At 38.1% G+C, this 19134-nt stretch overlaps 1 protein-coding gene across 1 annotated transcript in view; it reads left to right on the top strand.

Moving 5' to 3' along the window:
* LOC125282947 (translation initiation factor IF-2) overlaps positions 1-18816 on the top strand; it is a 175089-nt gene extending 156273 nt beyond the window's left edge. Inside the window, exon 3 of the transcript XR_008957662.1 lies at positions 15320-18816. The gene's annotated coding sequence lies outside the window, so the exon portion shown is untranslated. The remainder of the gene's footprint in view (positions 1-15319) is intronic.
* The last annotated feature ends 318 nt before the right edge of the window (positions 18817-19134 follow it).

Genomic DNA, 19134 nt, shown 5'->3' with positions numbered 1-19134 from the left:
CCTATAAACTACCAAGACTGAAACAGGAAGAAATTGATTATTTAAACAGACCGATTAATTATGAAGAGATTGAAGCAGTGATCAAAAACCTCCCAAAAAACAAGAGTCCAGGGCCTGACTGTTTCCCTGGGGAATTCTACCAAACATTCAAAGAAGAAATAATACCTAGTCTCCTGAAGCTGTTTCAAAAAATAGAAACAGAAGGAAAACTACCAAACTCATTCTACGAGGCCAGAATTACCTTGATCCCCAAACCAGGCAAAGACCCCATCAAAACAGATAATTACAGACTGATATCCCTGATGAATATGGATGCCAAAATTCTCAACAAGATCCTAGCTAGTAGGATCCAACAGTACATTAAAAGCATTATCCATCAAGACCAAGTGGGATTCATCCCTGGGATGCAAGGGTGGTTCAACATTCACAGATCGATCAGTGTGATAGATCATATCAACAAGAAAAGAGTCAAGAACCGTATGATCCTCTCAATTGAGGCAGAAAAAGCATTTGACAAACTACAGCATCCTTTCCTGATTAAAACCCTTCAGAGTGTAGGGATAGAGGGTACCTTCCTCAATCTCATAAAAACCATCTATGAAAAGCCTACAGCAAATATCATTCTCAATGCGGAAAGCTGAAAGCCTTTCCCTTAAGATCAGGAACACGACAAGGATGCCCACTCTCGCCATTATTATTCAACGTAGTACTAGAAGTCCTTCCAACAGCAATCAGACAACAAAAAGGGATAAAAGGTATCCAAATTGGCAAAGAAGAAGTCAAACTGTCTCTCTTCACAGATGACATGATACTGTATATGGAAAACCCAAAAGACTCCACCCCCAAACTATTAGAAGTTATAGAGCAATTCAGTAATGTGGCGGGATACAAAATCAATGCTCAGAAGTCAGTGCATATCTATACACGAACAATGAGACTGAAGAAAGAGAAATTAAGGAGTCCATTCCATTTACAATAGCACCAAAAATCATACGTTATCTCGGAATTAACTTAACCAGAGACGTAAAGGATCTCTATTCTAGAAACTACAAATCACTCTTGAAAGACATTGAAGAAGACACAAAAAGATGGATAAATATTCCATGCTCATGGATCGTAAGAATAAACGTAGTTAAAATGTCTATGCTACCCAGAGCAATCTACACTTACAATGCTATCCCGATCAAAATACTGAGGACATTTTTCAAAGAACTGAAACAAACAGCCCTTAAATTTGTGTGGAACCAGAAAAGGCCCTGAATCGCCAAGGAATTGTTGAAAAGAAAAAACAAAGCTGGGGGCATCACGTTGCCGGATTTCAAGCTATACTACAAAGCTGTGATCACCAAGACAGCATGATACTGGCACAAAAACAGACACATAGACCAATGGAACAGAACAAAGAACCCAGAAATGGACCCTCGGCTCTTTGGGCAACTAATCTTTGATAAAGCAGGAAAAAAATCCAGTGGAAAAGACAGTCTCTTCAATAAATGGTGCTGGGAAAATTGGACAGCTACATGCAAAAGAATGAAACTTGACCACTCTCTCACACCATACACAAAGATAAACTCCAAATGGGTGAAAAATCTCAATGTGAGACAGGAATACATCAAAATCATAGAGGAGAACATAGGCTGCAACCTCTTTGACATCGGCCACAGCAACATTTTTCATGACACACCTCCAAAGACAAGAGAAACAAAAGAAAAAATGAACTTGTGGGACTTCGTCAAGATAAAGAGCTTCTGCACAGCCAAGGAAATAGTCAAAAAAACTAAGAGGCAGCCCACGGAATGGGAGAAGATATTTGCAAATGACACTACAGATAAAAGCCTGGTATCCAAGATCTACAAAGAACTTCTCAAACTCAATACATGGGAATCAAATAATCAAATCAAAAAATGGGCAGAAGATATGAACAGACACTTTTCCAATGAAGACATACAAATGGCTAACAGACACATGAAAAAATGTTCAACAGCATTAGCCATCAGGGAAATTCAAATCAAAACCACACTGAGATACCACCTTACACCAGTTAGAATGGCAAAAATTGACAAGGCAGGAAACAACAAATGTTGGAGAGGATGTGGAGAAAGGGGATCCCTCTTATACTGTTGGTGGGAATGCACGTTGGTACAGCCCCTCTGGAAAACAGTGTGGTGGTCCCTTAAAAAGTTAAAAATTGAGTTACCCTATGACCCAGCCATTGCACTACTGGGTATTTATCCCAAAGATACAGACGTAGTGAAGAGAAGGGCCATATGCACCCCAATGTTCAGAGCAGCATTGTCCACAATAGCTAAATTGTGGAAGGAGCCAAGATGCCCTTCAACAGATGACTGGATTAAGAAGTTGTGGTCCATATATACAATGGAATATTACTCAGCCATCAGAAAGAACGATTACACAACATTTGCAGCAACATGGATGGGACTGGAGAAGATTATTACTTCTTTCAAGACACATCTCCAAAGGCAATGGAAACAAAAGCAAAAATGAAGTTTTGGGATTTCATCAAGATAAGAGGCTTCTGCACAGCAAAGGAAACAGTCAGCAAAACTAAGAGGCAAACCATGGAGTGGGAGAAGATATTTTCAAATGGCATTACAGATAAAGGGCTGGTATCCAAGATCTATAAAGAACTTCTCAAACTCAACACCCAAAAAACAAATAATCAAGTCAAAAAATGGGCAGAAGACATGAACAGACACTTCTCCAAAGAAGGCATACAAATGGCTAACAGACATATGAAAAAATGTTCAACATCACTAACCATCAGGGAAATACAAATCAAAACCACAATGAGATACCATCTTACACCAGTTAGAATGGCAAAAATTAAGAAGTTGGGATATAACAAATACTGGCAAGGATGTGGAGATAGAGGAACCCTCTTACATTGTTGGTGGGAATTTAAGATGGTACAGCCACTCTGGAAAACAGTATGGAGGTTCCTCAGACATTAAAAACAGAGCTACCCTACAACCCAACAATTACACTACTAGGTATTTACCCCAAAGATACAAATGTAGTGAAAAGGGACACATGCTGCCCAATGTTCATAGCAGCAATGTCCACAATAACCAAACTGTGGAAAGAACTGAGATGTCCTTCAGCAGATGAATGGAAAAAGATGTGGTTCATATATGCAATGGAATATGACTCTGTGACTCAGCCATCAGAAAAGATGAATACCTACCATTTGGATCATCATTTATGGAACTGGAGGGGATTATGCTAAGTGAAATAAGTCAAGCAGAGACAGACAATTATCATATGGTTTCACTCATATGTGGAACATAAGGAATAGCACAGAGGACCATAGGGGAAGGGAGGGAAATCTGAATGGGAAGAAATCAGAGAGGGAGACAAACCATGAAAGACTATAGACTCTAGGAAACAAACTGAGCATTACAGAAGTCCATATATGAAGGGAGGGGGTGTGGTGATTGGGTAACCAGGTGATGGGTATTAAGGAGGGCATGTGTTGTAATGAGCACTGACTGTTATATGCAACTAATGAATTGTTGAACACTACATCAAAAACTAATGATGTAGTGTATGTTGGCTAACTGAACATAATAATAAAAAATAATATAACCAAACTGAATCCAAAGGTACATTAAAAGAATCATTCACCACAATCAAGTGGGATTTATTCCTGCAAGAGTGGTTCAATTTTCACAAATCAATCAACACGATACATTGAATTAATAAAAGAAAGGATAAGAATCATATATGATTCTTTCAATTGAGGCAGAAAAAGCATTTGACAAAGTACAACATCCATTCATGGTAAAAAACCCTCAACAAAGTAGGGCTAGAGGGAAACTGCAACATAATTGAGTCCATATATGAAAAACCCACAACTAATACCATCCTCAGTGGGGAAAAATGAAGAGCTTTTTCCCTAAGATCAGGAACAAGATAGGGATTTCTACTCTCACCACTGTTATTTAACATAGTACTGGAAGTCCTAGTCACAGCAATCAGATAATAAGAAGAAATAAAAGGCATCCAAATCAGCAAGGAAGAGGTCAAACTTTTACTATTTGCAGATGATACTCTATATGGAAAACCCAAAAGACTCTACCAAAAAATTGCTTGAACTGAATTCAGTGAATCTGCAGGATTCGAAATCAATGCACAGAACTCTGTTGCATTTCTATACACCAAAAATGAAGTGGCAGAAAGGGAAATCAAGGAATTGCACTTATGATTGCACCAAAAGGGCACCTGGCTGGTTCAGTCAGAACAGCATGGGACTCTTGATCTCAGGATCATGAGTTTGAGCCCCATGTTGTGTGTAGAGATTACTAAAAAATAAATAAATAAAAACATAAGCAAAACAAAACAGAAAAACAATACTAATTCAAAGGATACATGTACCCTGATGTTTAAGCAGTTATATCAACAATAGCCAAATTGTGGAAAGAACCCAAATGTCCATCAACTGATTGACTGGATAAAGAAAATATTCTATATATACACAATGGAATATTACTCAGCCATAAAAAAGAATGAAATCTTGCCATTTGCAATGACATGGATGGAGCTAGAGAGTATTATGCTAAGCAAAATAAGTCAGTCAGAGAAAGTACCATATGATTTCACTCCTATGTGGAATTTAAAAAAACAAAACAAAAGATCATTGGGAAAAAGAAAGAGAGAGGAAAACCAAGAAACAGACTCTCTATAGAGAACAAATCAATGGTTAGCAGAAAGTGGAAGTGGATGGGAGGATGGGTTAAATGGGCGATGGGGATTAAGGAGTGTACTTGTTGGATGAGCAACAGGTGTTGTATGTAAGTGTTGAATCACTAAACTGTACACTAAAGGAATGTTGCACTGTATGCTAACTACCTGGAATTTAAATTAAAATTTTTTTTAAAAAGAAACTGAAAGACTCAATCCTAGCAAGGCCGCATCTGGAAACTAGTGTCATCATCCTGGCTCCAAGATGAAAGGAGTTGGATGTACCAACTGTTGCCTGTGCTCACTGCCACTGTAGGGATGTGGCTCACCATAGTCCTAGGGGTTAGTTTGGAGAATTTTTTCCAGATTTTGTAGCCCCCAAACCTGATTCTCAAGCTTTTCTGAAGATTCTGTGATCTGTCCAGTATCCTTCGATTAAATAATTTTCTGCTTAGATTAAGTTAGTTTCTATTGCTTATGATCACAAATCCTGATTGAAAGAGTTGACCTTAGGAAACACAGTTCTGTTACTTTAAAAAAATAGTGATAGAAAATGAGTTCTTACTGACTATGGAAGGAAGATTAAATTTTTTAATGGTCAACTAATATCTATTGAATGTAGTAATTGGTACTGTGACAGTTATTATTATTCCAACTTTACAAATGGAAAAACCAAGACTCAGGTTTAACTGAAGTCTATAAGCAAGAGTCACAATTCAAATTCAACTCTAATTCATTTGCTTATACCAAGGAAACAAGGCTAAGTAACATTAGCAGCCTAAATTAAAACATAAAAATTTATTAAATAGAGTTACACTAGGATAATCAAGGCATAGGGCTTATGGTGGTCCCATATCCTTGTAGCAAACAAGGCAAAATGGAAGCCATGGCAGGTGAAAAGAGAAGCCTCCTGAACTGGCTTAGCAGTTGCTTGAGCAACTCTACTTGGTCCCTAAAAAAGATGAAATGTAGGGTAGAGGAGTTCCCAGTCATCTCCTCCTCCTTCTCCCGTTACCTCATCACAAACTGAAGGTAATTAAGAGCAGTTAGTGCTCAGAGAGACTGGGTAATCTGCATTAACCCCCATACAAAATCAACCTGCTAAGAATTTGTTGGATTATCCAGAGCAGTGAAAAGTGCATGGTAGGTGTCAAAAGGGAATAGTTACAAAATCATAATTGACAGATTAGAAATAAAAGTATTCATTTGGTACTTAACATTGATTTTGTTTTTAACCATTGCTCTAAATGGGGTATTAGTTATTGTAAGGTTAAAAAATCTAGCCAGAAAACTGCATGTTGTTTTATAAATGAAGAAATACAGTTGGTGTGTAAAAGCCCAAAAGTAAGGAATGAATATGTTATCTCTGCTGGCCTCCCATGTCCAAACCTGAGGAAAACCTGGATGTTGGCCTCATGTTATGCTGAACCAACTGGCTGGCCATGGGTTCTGATACAGAGCTATACATGAAGGTCCATTTGGGGAAGTGTCAGTCCTCCATTCTTTCTACCCCCTTTCCGTACTGCCTCTCCTCAGAGGTAACCAGGTTCTTAAACATTAGGATTATAGTTCCTTTTTTTTTTTTGCAGAAATTAGCAGATGCATGTATAGTTTCTCATATTCCCTATTTTCTTATATGAAAGGTAATACCCTCTCTCTTCCCCTCTCTCCCTTTCTATGTGTGTGTGTCGATATATATGTATACACACATACACACACACATCCACACACAAATAAACTTGATCCTGTTGAGAGAGTATTCCTTACTTCCTATTTTTGAGTGTTTTTATTGTGAATGGGTTTTTTACTTCGAGATAGGTTTTTTCAGTATCAATGGAAATAACCATGTGATTTTTAAATTTCTTTATATCATATACTAATAGATTTAATATTGAAAAAACCTTGCATTCCTAGAATAAGTCCTCCATGCTCATGGCATATTTTAAATGCAGTATTAGATTCTGCTTGCTGATATTTATTTAGTATTTTGCATCATCACCAAGAGGATATTGGTTTTGTAGTTCCTTTTTTTGTGCTGTCGTTTGCTTTCCTTCCATGCCCATTACTTTTCTTTCTGACCATTTTTATTTTCTTTTTACTTTATTCTCTCATTTATTTTCCTGCCTTCTATGCCTATTAAATTTTTATGTGAGTCTCTTCTCCCTTGGCCACTTTGTAATGTATCGTTTTTAGTTTTTGGATATTTTTATCTTTTTAATCCATTTCGTTCCTGAATTCCATCAACTCTCTATTTCTTCCGGTTCTCATCTTTTCTGTTCTTTGTGTCTGATTTTCTGACTTAAGGGGTTTTTTGTATCTTCGAATGCTTGAATGAGTATATATGATTCTGTTTGGAGTGTTGACTTAAAAATTTCTTCTGCTTCTCCTGGGAGGTGGGTTGTTACTCAGTTGATATATGTAAAAATTTACCTCATTTTGTGCAATGACTCTATATGAATTTGTTGATATTTCTTTTCATTTTTGTGGTATTGAGGTGATTTATAAGCTTCCTCACTTAATGGCTGTATCTTCTAGCTATATAGCTAGCTCCATATGCTTTAGAGATTATTTTGATGATTTGTTTTAGTGGTCAGAAGAAGAGCTGTAAGTTCTTTAATGTTGCATTTCTCCTCGATCTTGCAGGACCCTCAGTTTTTCACCTTTTGCTTCTTTTTCCCTTCACAACCCAATTACAGGATGCTTCTCCTTTCCTTTTTGTCTTTTTTTCTCCCCTTAAACAATATGTTTTGAATGATACCTTTCAGTAATTCTTGATCCTTCTAATCACACATACTCTGAAGTCCTTTCCCTGAGTCTATGTTATGCTCTGTCTGGACACTGTTATCATATTTTCGTACAGAGGGCAAACTTAGTTTCTTAGATGGCAGTTTCTGATGAACCTTAAGCCCTCTTGCTGGTTTTCGTTTTTTGGATTTCGTGGAGCATTTCTCAGTCTGCTTTTGCTCACTACAAAGCCTTGTGACAGTGTAGCAGTCAAGCCAGAGAATGAGAGATCATGCGCTGGGATGTAGTAACTTTTCTCTTTCTAAGTCACAGTCATTTTAAAGTTTCGTCATTCTCTGTCTTGAGGTTATGCTGTGAGTATTGTTTTGTGTAGATTTATGTATCCTATCTTATTTTTTGGAATCATTTGAGGAGAAAATATCGGGAGAGAAGTAGTTAGGCAGCTGCCAGTATTTTCAGCTACCCAGAAGTCCCCAATTATTGTGGTTTTGAGGTTCTTATCGGCTAACTTCAATTATGTGGATCATCTATTTGTTTCTGTTGTTTTTTTTTTTCCATCTTGATTATTGGTCATATGACCTTGCCTCTTCACATATGTAGTAACTCTTGATTGTAGGTAGGATACTGTGTGTAAAAGACCCATAGATGTTCCAGATATTATTATAACCCACAAGAAAAATTTTATCCTTCTATTTCTGCTATGGATGAACTGTGTCTTCCCAAAATTCATATATTGAAACTGTAACTTCCAATGTGATTGTATTTAGAGTTGGGATCTCTAAGAAAGTAATTAAGATTAAATGAGGTCCAAAAGTGGGGCCTTAACCTGACAGGATTAGTGCCCATATAAGAACCACCACCACCACCACCACCCCCTGCCGCCATGTTCTCATGTACTGAGGAAAGGCCATATAATGCCACGGTGAGAAGGAGACCACCAGCAAGCCAGGAAGAAAATTCTCACCAGAAATCGAAGTAGCCAGAAGCTTGATCTTGCACTCCCAGCCTCTAGAGCTGTGAGAAATAAATTTCTGTTTATATAAACTACCTAGTCAGTCTACAGTACTTTGTCATGGCAGCCCAAGCAGACTAATATGCCTCTATCAGGCAGAGAATGGGGCCTAATCACATATATCCAATCAGGAGGTAGACTGAGGTAACATTTTAGTAAGATTCAATCTACTTCTGGTTTAATCACGGTCCTGGCACCTGGCTATCCCAGGCTTTTCACTGCAGGCATGGTGGTTCTTGGCCTCTTCAGTACTAAAATGCTGCAGAAGATACATTTCTGCTTTTCAGAAGTTTTCAGCTTACTTCTTGTTTGCCTGTCACATGCAACTTCAATATTTGACAAATGTCTTCAATAGGAGACTGGCCATGTGCTTGAGATATACCTCTTACCTGCTGAGAATTTGTTTTCTAAGCTCTGGGAGACTGTGGGAGATTCCCCTACTATGGGGAGAATCAGGCATGCATTTGAGACTTCTCAAGTTCCTAGTACTCCCCAAGATTACCAGAAGCTTTACTGGTTGCTCTTCTTCCTGCAGAGCCCTTCTACCTTGGTCAACCCCAAGCATCACTGCATTCCCCAAACTGACCAATGCCATAGTAGAAAAAGAGCTGGCAATCATCAGATCACATCAGATCATTCTCTTTCTCTAGAGGTTTGATTTACTTAGCCTTCATTGCTTTTACAGCTCTCCAATACTTCTGAAAATGACTTTTGTAATATTTTCCATTTGTTTAAGTAAGAATATTGACCTATTGTTATTAGTACTGTACTGCTCAGAAGCACAAGTCCTTCTCTGCAAAATTTCTAATATTTACAACAACCCTTGCCTTCCAAAGGGGTTTCACAGAACTGAAACGTGTTTCTTGGAATGAGCAAATAAATTCACAATGCTGATTTTGCCTGCTTCTTGATCTTAACTGGGTCAAGTTTGCCACTCTGTTGGGCAAGGCAAAGTAGACAATGCTATTTTGATGAAACATCAAAAGGGCTAAGGCCAAGATTCAGGAATATGTGTCAAAGGCCATATTTTTGAAGCATGAAATAATCAGACCCTGACAGTTTAGATTCTTGGACTTTCAGTTTTTATTTTCACCAGTTTTTGTTTCTCAAGTTCTCTACCACTCCAACATGGGAGGCAGTGGGTGAGGTATTTGCCACCTAGCTTGTCATCTATCTTCCTAACTGGACTCCATGAGGGCAGAGACTTGGTCTTGCATGCTATTTTATCCTCGGGATCCAGCATGGTGCCCAACCCATAGTAGGTGATCAAATCATTTGGATGAATGAGTAGTAAGTGAATGAATATAACTAAGTTCTTCTACAGTTTGGTTTGCTAACAGGTCAGTCTGATTAAATGTATAAATTAGAAATAAAACAAGACTTAGTGGAGATAATTGACAATAACTAACATTGATACACATACTGTGTATTGACTTTGAGAAACTTGAGAACTACTTTAGCAATAACTTTCATCTAAAAGAAACAGAAGTTCAAGGATATATTCTTTTATATGGTACAAAATAATAATCATTTATGAGATTAGATGGTCCTGAAATCCTTCAAATAAAATAAAACCCTGTCCATCAAAGTAAAAAGAAGTTTGCAGATAATAAACCATAAGCAAAACTTCAAAATGTAGGTAACCTTGGAAATATTCTCAACTTCCAGTGCTAACTCTAATTATTGGCCACTTGGAAACTGGCATAGGAATTTCATCAATAGTTGTATTTATACATAGCAACACCAATAAGATCATACAAATTGAACCAAGGGCAGAAGTTATTTTGAAGAAACTAAAGTTAACCTTGTAAATTATTTACCACTTCATATTTCTCCTCTGGAGAATATTCTTCCACAAGATTTTTGTAAAAGCAGCATAATTTTCTTAAAAATTGCAAGGCTATATGAAATGATTGATTTTTACTAAAAATATGGGGAGAAAACAAATCAATTTTGGATATCTGTAAGTGAAATAATAATAATGAAAATATTATAATGTGTGAACATGTACATTTTATTTATATGTTGTTGAAAATGTTCAACAGCAGGATAATTGCCCATAGGGGATTCATGTTAAATGATCCATGTTAAATAATCCAGAAGACCATTCCCTTACGATTTAATTTTCTAAGTCAATCACAAATGATGCAATCATGAGAGGAGTCATAGAGTATGAAGTAAAGCATATGGGCTTTGGAATAAAACAGTTTTAAATTCAAATCTTTGCCCTAGTGTTACTCGTGATGTAACTAACTTCTCTGAATGTCATTGTCTTCCTTTGGAAAAGAAGAATCATTGAGAGAGCTCGGAGGAGTCATCCGTAGTATAGGAAAAAAACTAGGGCTAACTAGTAGAAATAGCAGAAGTTTATCTAATAAAGGAGAGGAAGTGCATAGATCAGCACAGGGAAAGACAAAGACAAAATAAGGAAAGAAAGAGGCAGAACTATGATATGATCATCATTCTTTTAACCACACAGTGGGAACTCTCAGGAGCAAAGTGGGACGACAGCCAGATAGAAATAAAGGTCTTTTTTTTTTAATTTAATTTAATTTTTTTTATGTAAAGTTAGAAATAAAGGTCTTGGTCAAAAGTACATAATTATACACTACATCAGGTCTCCCTGACAATAGATCTATGCTTTAACATGATAACATTACAAGGAAAAAGATTCCGTATAATTGTATTCATTTTGCCCTAAGAATTGTCTGGGAGAAAGTTTGGAAGGGGAACAGGTCATACACAAAGATTTATGTCAAGATGGAAAATATGATGATGCAGGGAAGGTTACCATGTTCTTGAGCCCTGGGAAAGCAACTGGTACTAATAACCTGAGGCTTCTTAGAGCTGAGTTTGGTGAGAGGCAGAGGTAAGTAATAGATCAGGTAGTTGCACATCTACATTTTACCACCTAGTCTAATCACACTAGAAATCGGGAGTCCTGGACTGGGGAGGAAACCCCAGAAATCGGGAGTCCTGGACTGGGAAGTGGCGGGTGCCCAGCTTCCTGGCACCTGCTTATAGAAGTCTGGAATAGCAGAAAAAGACAATTATATGGTTTCACTCATTTGTGGAACATAAGGAATAACAGGGAGATGGGTAGGAGAAGGAAGGGAATAATGAAGGGGGGGAGTAAACAGAAGGGGGAATGAACCACGAGAGACTATGGACTCTGGGAAACAAACTGAGGGTTTCAGAGGGGAGGGGGTGGGGGGATGGGCTAGCCCAGTGATGGGTATTAAGGAGGCATGTATTGCATGGAGCACTGGGTGTTACACGCAAACAATGAATCATGGAACACTACATCAAAAACTAATGATGTACTGTATGGTGACTAACATATCATAATTTAAAAAAAAAAAAAAAAGGTCTGGAACATGCAGGCCTCCTAGAGGGCCCTCCACCTGGCCCGACTGCCTCAGAGGGTGGGGCCTGCCTGAGGGGAGCTAGAGAGCAGAAGGGTTCCTTGGGATAGCTGTGCCGACCTCACAGGATGTCCTGAATATTAATTGAAAGAACTTGTAAAAGTAATTAGCACATTAGTGCCTAACAGGTGGTTTTCTTACCACGTCTTTAACATTTACCATAGGTCACACATTTACCTTAAAAAAATATTAAAGTGTTTTTATGTTTTATTTTAAACCTTAGCTTACCCATCAGGGCAATATTAGATATATGTTTACATGTCACCGAAAACAGATAAATCAATGTACAATTGACCCTTGAACAACACAGGTTTGAACTGTCCAGGTCTGCTTATATGTGGATTTTTTGGATAAATATAGTACAGCACTGTAAATGGATTTTCTCTTCCTTATGATTTTCCTGATATGCTTATCCAACATATTTTGTCTAGCTTACTTTATTGTAAGGAAACAGTATATAATACATATAATATACAAAATATGTGTTAATAAACTGTTTATATTATTGATAAAGCTTCCACTCAACAGTAGATTATTAAGTAGTTAAGTTTTGGGGGAGTCAAAATTTCTGAGGATGTTCAACTGCATGGGGGATGGATGCCCTTAACACTTACACTGTTCAAGGGTCAACTGTTTTTCACTTGCAAACTAGTTTCTGCTTTAAACTGCTTGCCCAAAATTCAATGTATCACTGGGGGCTAGGAGTTTTCAAATGAAAACATTAAAAATATCACTGAGACTTTTAGAGTAAGGAAAACAAAAAGCTCTCTAATAATTGGCTTGCTCAGCCCTCTCTGCCTCTAGACAGTGAGAATATGTCTTGCTAAGGTGTGTGTTGAGTCTGCAGCTCCTGAAAAATTCTCTTGTTCTTGCTGTTGAAGGAAGAAATGAGTGAATGAATAAAGAGCAGAAGAAAAGCCAATTAGAAAGTATTTCTACCCTGGGTGTTTCAGACCTTTACTTTTAGGAACCATGCTTCTCATTCCAGCTCTAAATTTTAAGTAAACAATGCAAAACAGAGCTACCTACTCATGAAAGCTCCCTGAAACCTGGCGTTTTTTTCAAGGGAAACGAGAGGGATGAAAGAGATTAGGAGGACGAGACTGGAGTGTTGTTATGAAGTCAGTGCACCATGTTTATTGGATCGTTTTAAATGTCTGTGATCTTTAAAATAAAAGATTGCATTTCATTACAGCAACTGAAAATGCCATTAACTTTGCAAGCATTTAACTGTTTCTGGTCTCAGGATTTCTTAATAGAATTTACTTTTCATTAAGAAATAAAATTTTACATCATTCTAGGCTATGGTTTCCTCAAAACATATTTCAGTTGTTCACTACACACCAAGGAAAGGGGCAAGGCTGAATCTTGTGGACTGCACAGCTAAGGATTTATGGGGCTAAATGGTCACTGTCCCTAACAACCTATAATTTTTGGACAAAGAGATACAAAATCACTGGGAAAAAAGTTGATTGCTGTTTTCCTGAATTAGAATTCTTAGTAGCAAGTGACAGGAACACACATCAAAGTGCTGTAAAAAGAAATAGAAAGAGCAAGAGAGAGGACAACAAAAGAATTTTATTGACTTAATTATCTAGGTAGTATGTAGCTTTCACTTCAGGCATGGCCAGGTCCAGGATTTGACATGATATTAGGATTCAGTTTTCCTCCATTTCTTTACTCAGATTTTCTCTGTATTGGCTTAACTCAGGTGCTATCAGTGCTGTGAACCTTACAAGGTCTATAGAGACTTAAATACTCCCACCTTCAAATTAAGAAAGGAAGGAAGATAGGAAGGGAGTGTGGGGAGGGAGGGTGGAAGGAAGGAATAAGGGAGGAATAAAAAGGAGGGATTTTTTTTTTTTCTGGTGGTCCCAACAAAAATCCCAAAATTGAGTCTCAGTGGTCTAGCTGGGGTAATGTGACCAATGACATCCAGGATGTGGAAGTCTGTTTTTGCCTAGTTCTAGATCATATCCTATATATCACCCCAGGGGTCAGAAGGTACAGGGGGAACTCCTACCCAATCCTGATGTTATTTTTTCACAGTTACTATAACTATGTGTGTTTCTTCTTGGCCACACCTGGTCTCTCTACCATATTTAAGTTGTGCCTGTGGGTAAATCATTCCTAAGTAGTCAGCTTGCATTGTTATGCCAGTAATACACACCTAGCTTTATCTCTTTCTCAAGCTTATCACAATTTGGCTTGCTGTATATTAAAATTTGGCTCTGCAGGGAACACCATGATATTTTGGGTTGTTGCAAGAAAGGAAAATATGTGGTGGAGATAACGTCATTGGGAAGATGTGTGCTAGTTTGCTTTGAGGGTTGAGTCTGATTCCTCCATGCATGGGACATAATTGGATTTTAAAGTTGCTATTGCTGAAGAATAGCTATAGAAAACTTTGGGGTATAGTATGAGTTTGTCTTTCTGTTATTGACAGATAAAGGGAATATAATATTAGCCTATTTAGTGAATTCTTCTGTTTATGAACATATTTCATGATTCATGACACAGATGGCAAGGGTCAATAAGGTGGCCATATCAGGAATGCTGCCTCCAGAAACTTCTGAGAGAAGAACATTTGCACCATGTGGCATGGCAATGAGAAAGATGCAGATTTGAAATTATAAAATTAGGTTTGTATTTTGGTCCTACACTTACTATCTGTAGGGCCCCAGAAAATTTACTTAATCATCATGTAACCCTCTATTTCTTTACCTATCAAATAAGGTAACAGCATATGCCTTACTTAATTGTCTTAGTCTATTCAAGACTAAGGCACAACAAAATACCACAGACTGGGTGACTGTTAAACAACAGAAATTTATTTATCACAGTTCTAGAGGCTGCAAGTCCAAGATCACAGTGATATTATGGTCAGGTGAGGTCCCCCTTCCATGTCACAGACTTCTCATTGTGTTCTCACCTAAAAGAAGGAGCTAAAGAGCTCTCTGGAGCCCCTTTGGTAGGTCACCAATCCTATTCATGAGGCTACACCCTTGTGAACTACTTCCCAAAGGCCTGACTTCCTAATTCTATCATCTTTAGTAGTTAGGATTTCAACATATGAATTCGTGGGAGGGGTGGAGAGACACAAACATTCAGATCCTAGCACTAACTTACAGGGCCAGTTTGAGGTTGACATGGAATAAAGCACTGATATTACACATATTCATTCCCATATCTCTCCTATAAATGAAATGCCTTCCTAGAAAGCCAAAGTGTGTCCAACAACTTTGTTGGATAAATAGATACATAAATGAACAAATGATCAAACAGATGAATGAATTAATGAATTAATGATAGCCATAGAGGGAAATAGAAAATATTGTTCAGCGCTGGCTCAGGGAAGTTCTGAGATTGACAATATTTTAACAATATTTCAGAATGTAGAATCCCTGTATTTTACTCTGAACACTTTTTTTTTTAGGTTTCTTTTAGTAGAAAAGAAGCTAAAGATCAAGATCTGGAAAGAATAGCAAATCTCTTCGTGAAAAAACAGCCAAGAAAATTACTGCTCTCCTAGCTCAAAGAGAAACATTAATTAAAGGTAAGACACAGGCAAGAAGTAAAATGGAGAACTTGTAAGAGTAAATTATATTATAATTAACACTTAGTAATTCTTCTAAATTTTAGAGCATGACTATCTTGTTGCAGAGGCCCTAAAATTAAAGTATTTCTGAAGGAAGTCTTTGAAATCCTTAGAGATGACTTTTTACCTTTTATAAAGGTTCTTTTCAGCCCATTCAGATTCTCTGCACAAATTCATGTGATAAGGCATACATGATCTGTAGTTTGGGAAAATGGGAATGGATTTAGGTAAACCAGAGACTACCCGCTTATTTACAATGACATAACTGGGGCGGGAGTGGGAGGAGGAAGGGTCTCCACTATGGAAAAATATTCCATATGTGTGATTATTTGATCTCCAGAATTATGCATCTTTGTTTAATAATTTCTGGTGAGAAAAATATCTCTCTGATTACTGTTTTTAAATCACGGCAAACATAGATTCCCAGATGTATACAAAATTGTGTATGTGTGTTTGAATGGGGAAGTCAATTGGGAGAGGGGAGTGATGAAGAAGGATTTTGAGATGGGTACTTTTTACGTTATACTCTTCTTGGTTCTTCTGATTAACATTTTTGTATTCTATTACTCATGGCTATAACTACACTGAATGCATAATAGAAACATTCTCACATGTTCATCCAGCCCTAAGTACGAACATGAGATAAATTACCACCAAGAACCTCTGAAATTTGTGTCAGGGAAGAGAAATACATGGAACTGGGAAGTCCCTGTGATCACATTTGGATTTTCTCAGAATACCTTGTAGGTGGGGGATGTTTCTCAGCTCTGTGCCAAAGATTTAGAACCTGGTGATGGTGGGGGAATAGAGAGATGGAATCTTGATTCCCACCTCTACCCTTCCACTAGAAATATTCTGTTTCACCTTCCTAGTCCAGAGTACAGGGAAGAATCCAAAGTTACCACAGCAATTTGTAGAGTGGTAGCAAAGGCAATAGTGTACTGGGTGGGGGGTGGTAAGTGAGGATAAGGCTCTTCATTGCTCTTTCCCATTCATGGGCATAATCACTAACCCTATGGCTTGGCTGGAGGAGACAACCTGTAATGAAGTCATTACAGAAATAAACTTAGTAATCCAGTGGAAATTGTCTAAAAACATGAGCTGAGAATTCACATATACACAAAAAGCAAATGACTTTTAAACACATGAAAATAAACTAGATCTCTCTAATAAAGAAAATAAGACAAAATAAAACTATAGTGAGATACCATTTTCATGTGACTAAGACCTGAACCTTTTATGGTTCAGTGGATGGATGAGGGTGAAGGCACTATTGTTGGTGGAAATGGAAATTGATAAAATTTTTAGAAGTGTGTTTGGACGTATCTACCAAAATGTAAAATGAACATAACAAAATTTATGCACACACATCTCTAGGGCTTTCTTACAGATATAATCACCCTAAACGGCAAAACTATATGTACAATGATATTTATTATAGCACAAATACTGTTTGGAAGAACAAAAGAATGAAGCAATCTAAACATCTGACAATAGTAAAATGCTCATGCCTGTACAATAGGATATCATGCAGTCATTAAGAAGAGGGATGTTCTGCTAGGGACTGATTTCCAATATATTTTGCTAAAGGAAATAATGTAGGTATTGGAATGGGTGGATATTCTGCTACTCTTCCTCATTCACTGTCCTCTAGCCTTTCCGCCTGGTAAGCCTTTCCTCTCTGGCTCTCAGATCAGCCAGACTCATTTCAGCCTCTGGGCCTTTGTACTTGCTATCTCTTTTGTCTGAAAGTCATATGATTTTCACTTAGCTGGCTTCTGCTCATCTTTTAGGTTTTAGTGCAAATTCCTTCTCTTTGGAGAGAACTTCAGCCTGCTAGTAGCCATATCTCACTGAAGGAATCAGCCTCTTTTGCTGGGAACTGTGTAATATTACTAATATGTTTGTGAAATGGAGTCCATAATAGCTACAGTGCCCCAACTCCCTCACTTGTGTTGAGTTACCTGGGTTGATTTTCTTCATAGGACATAGCACTACTTAAAAACTTCTCATTTTAAAAATTGTTTTATAGGTTTATTACCAACACTTCCCTCTTGCATACACTTCAACTTATTAGGATTTAAGGTCCAAAAGGACAGGAATTTTGTCATATTCATCCCTATGCCTCCAATATTTAAAGCTGTGCCAAATACAGAGAGTAGGTTCTTTTTTTTTTAAAGATTTTATTTATTTATTTGAGAGAGAGAGAGCAAGTGGGGAGAGGGGCAGAGGAAGAGGGAGAAGCAGACTCCCTGCTGAGCAGGGAGCCCAATGTGGGGCTTGATCCCAGGACCCTGAGATCATGATCTGAGCCAAAAGCAGATGCTTAACTGACTGAGCCAACCAGGCACACCCAGAGAGTAGGTTCTTAATAAATGTTGAATAAACAGGTGAATAAAGAAGATTCCCATATATACAAAAAATATTTCTGGAAAGTACCCAAGAAAATGTTAGGCTGGTTCTTCCAGGGGAGGATCAGAAAGGAAACTCTGTTCTGGTTTCAGGATGGGAGAGAAACTAGGTGAGATACCATGCCTGACCTAAGTCTGCTGATTGGTAAGGAGGTGTTACTTTGCCCTTGCAGGACTGTCAGTATAATAATGCCACCTTAATAGCCTTCTCTTTATATTCATGTAAGAACTGCATACCTGCTATGAAAGCAGAATTGCCACCTCATATTGAAAACCAAGGAATATTCAGAAGCCGTTTCTCAGCAACAAGCCTACCTTCTCCACTGATGGATTGGGGTTACCCAAACTTTATCTCCAACACTTCCTTGCCAATTGACTTCCTATTAGGTTCTACCAATAGGATCACCAGAGGAATATTGGAAGCAGCTAGGAGAGGAGGAGGGGTTTATCTCCTTTTTTTCTACTTCCTGTGAGCAATCTTTAATGATAGCACATAATAATAGTTGGCTACAACTTCTACCTTCTTCCAGCACTCAGAGTTCCTTTCTCACCAACCTGCCTAGTAGCAGCCAAGCTGAGACCCTTGGCAGTCCTCCTAGAAGCACACGGGATCCCCTTACCAACTGTGCTACTCCTCCTGCACCCTATGAGCGCCTACTGGTCTATGCATCTCCTCCACGGTTCGAGCACCTGCTGCGTGGAGTTTTCTCCCAGAAGCCCAACCACTAGATCTCTAGGGTCCCTCCTCCTAGCTCAACGGTTCTGGTTAAGTGCCTCTTCCCTAAGGTCTCCAAGCTTGAGAGTAGTAGCTGCTTCCTATGGTTATTAGTTTTTAGGCACTTCAGCATCTTCCTTTTGCTCTTTCAGCCTTCCAGCTTCCGCATAACCAGATCCCTACATAGCTAGCCCTCAAACACCACACATTTGAACTGCATGAATATGCTTACAAGAAGATTTTTTTCTTTTTTTTTTTTTTAAGATTTTATTTATTTATTCGACAGAGATAGAGACAGCCAGCGAGAGAGGGAACACAAGCAGGGGGAGTGGGAGAGGAAGAAGCAGGCTCATAGCGAAGGAGCCTGATGTGGGGCTCGATCCCAGAACGCCGGGATCACGCCCTGAGCCGAAGGCAGACGCTTAACCACTGTGCCACCCAGGCGCCCCACAAGAAGATTTTTTTTTCAATAAATGCAGTACATTACTATAAATGTATTGTTCCTTCCTTATCATTTTCTTAATAAT

This window comes from Ursus arctos, unplaced genomic scaffold (genome assembly GCF_023065955.2).
Source record: "Ursus arctos isolate Adak ecotype North America unplaced genomic scaffold, UrsArc2.0 scaffold_5, whole genome shotgun sequence".
Classification (NCBI taxonomy): Eukaryota; Metazoa; Chordata; class Mammalia; order Carnivora; family Ursidae; genus Ursus; species Ursus arctos.
Note: the sequence above shows the minus strand (reverse complement) of the source record. Positions and strands in the feature narration are given on the sequence as shown.